Below are 2,157 nucleotides of genomic sequence, written 5' to 3'. Positions count from 1 at the left end.
CCTCCAAGTTGGTCTGAGAACTTCCCTGGCTGTGCTCGGTTAGCTTGCTAGTGTCTTCTTCCAGGATTTTTTTATTTGCAAGAGTCACTTCCTTACACTCTTCCCATCTCACCTTCTTCATTTTCCCTCTTGGATTCTTCTTAGTGTCACTTGAAAAACTATCAGTGGATTTCAGAATCTGCAGTGAGAGTTGTCCTACTTGAGATTCCAGATTCTTAGTAACCTCTCCTCGGCTTTTTATACTCCCTCTCACTTCTTCCTTGAATTTCTTATGTCCTCAAATTCCTTGCCAAAGTTTGCAAGCATAGTTTCCATTCTGGCCATTCTATCCTCATCATGTGGTGCTGATTGGTTGGAATTAGGGTGTTGAGAGTGGTTGTTATGACTTTGGTATGGTGGATGTGAACAAGTGTTTTGTGTGGTCTGGTATGGTTTTTGGTTGGAATTTCGGTGAGTGGAGTTGTTGTACTGGGTTGGATTGTTTGGTCTGTGGTCTTGGCCTTGGTTTTGTTGGTTCTCCCACCCAAAGTTTGGGTGGTTTCTCCAACTAGAATTATATGTTTTAGAGTATGGATCTTTAGTTTGCCTAGATGAGTTTCCAAGGTAATTAGCTTCCTCCTAGTTAGCTCCTTCTTCTGTCTCCAATTCCTCTTGGGGTAATGATTGAGTGTGGATAGCTGTAGCCTGATTCTTCTCCATTTGCTTGGTCAATTCAGCCAGTTGCTTGGTGATCATCTTGTTCTGGGCTAGGATTGCATCCATATGGGTCAATTCTAAGACTCCCCTGTTGTTGCTCCTATCTGAGGCATAAAAGTACTCATTGTCAACCACTGTCTCTATAACATCAATGGCCTCTTCAATGGTCTTCTTCTTGTTTAGGAAACCTCCAGATGAGTGATCTATAGCCTTCCTTGACTCACAATTCAGTCCTTCATAGAAGATGTGAATTTGCACCCATTCATTAAACATATGAAGGGGGCATTTCTTTGTCAAATCCTTGAATCTCTCCCAAGCTTCATAAAGAGTTTTACCATCCTGCTGTCTGAATGTCTGCACTTCAGTTCTTAGCCTGTTTACTCTTTGTAGAGGGTAGAACCTTGTCAAGAATCTGCTCATTACATCTTCCCAGGTTGTCAAGCTTTCCTTGGAGAATGATTCTAGCCATTTTGATGCTTTGTCCCTTAAAGAAAATGGAAATAGTAGCAATCTATAGGTGTCATGATGAACACCATTAGATTTAACTGTATCACATATCCTTTGGAATTTAGTGAGATGCTCATCAGGATCCTCCAAAAGAACAGTTGTTATGGACAAGAGTTATGAGCTGAGGCTTTAATTCGAAATTGTTAGCATGGATAGTTGGCCTTTGAATGCTACTACCATAATTTCCTAGATTAGGATTGATGTATGATTCCAGAACTCTCCTCTCTTGCCCAGCAGGGTTAGCTCCACCTCTTCTGGCATGGTTATTCACCTCTCCTTCATGATCGTTTTCCATATCATCCTCCATGGTTATATCAAAGTATTCCTCCTCTTCTTCTATACCAATAACCCTCTTTCCTCTTGCTTCCCTCCTTAATCTCAGGAAGGTTTTTTCCGGTTCACTATCAAATGAGGTTAAAATTTCCTTTCTCCTACCTATCATACAATGAACAATTACAAAAAATAGCAATTGCAATATCCACTAAAATAGAGTATAATTAGCTTGGTTAGAGCAATTTATCAAATGGTTGGTAGAATTGAAGAGAAACAACTTAAATTTGCAGAAATTAAATGTAACAGAAGAAATTGGAATTCAAGTAACAAAAGAAAAGAAAAGTGCTCAATCTAGTTATCCTTCAATTTAGTAATTGTCAATACAAAACCAATCCCCGGCAATGGCGCCATAAACTTGATACGCGGAAATTGCTTCTCAACAAATTCCTTCCAGCAAGTGCACCGGATTGTCGACAAGTAAAACTCACTGTAGAGTGAGGTCGAATCCCACAGGGATTGGTAGATTGAGCAATTTTAATTGGAGAATTATGCTAGTTGAGCGAAATCAAAATCAGATTGAGAATTGCAGAATGTAAATTTGGCGAAAAACTTAAATTGCAAGAAATTAAAGGAACAGAAAATTAAATTGCAGGAAATTAAAGTGCAGAAGCTTAAATTGCA

At 39.2% G+C, this 2,157-nt stretch overlaps 1 non-coding gene across 1 annotated transcript; it reads left to right on the top strand.

Annotated features, from left to right (window-relative positions):
- The first annotated feature begins 964 nt into the window (after positions 1–964).
- Positions 965–1,071, top strand: LOC112753647 (small nucleolar RNA R71). The gene has a single exon (XR_003178022.1). It is a non-coding gene; the product is annotated as a small nucleolar RNA R71 (small nucleolar RNA).
- The last annotated feature ends 1,086 nt before the right edge of the window (positions 1,072–2,157 follow it).

The sequence above is a fragment of the Arachis hypogaea genome, chromosome 15 (genome assembly GCF_003086295.3).
Source record: "Arachis hypogaea cultivar Tifrunner chromosome 15, arahy.Tifrunner.gnm2.J5K5, whole genome shotgun sequence".
Classification (NCBI taxonomy): domain Eukaryota; kingdom Viridiplantae; phylum Streptophyta; class Magnoliopsida; order Fabales; family Fabaceae; genus Arachis; species Arachis hypogaea.
This window is presented reverse-complemented; position numbering and strand designations above follow the sequence as displayed.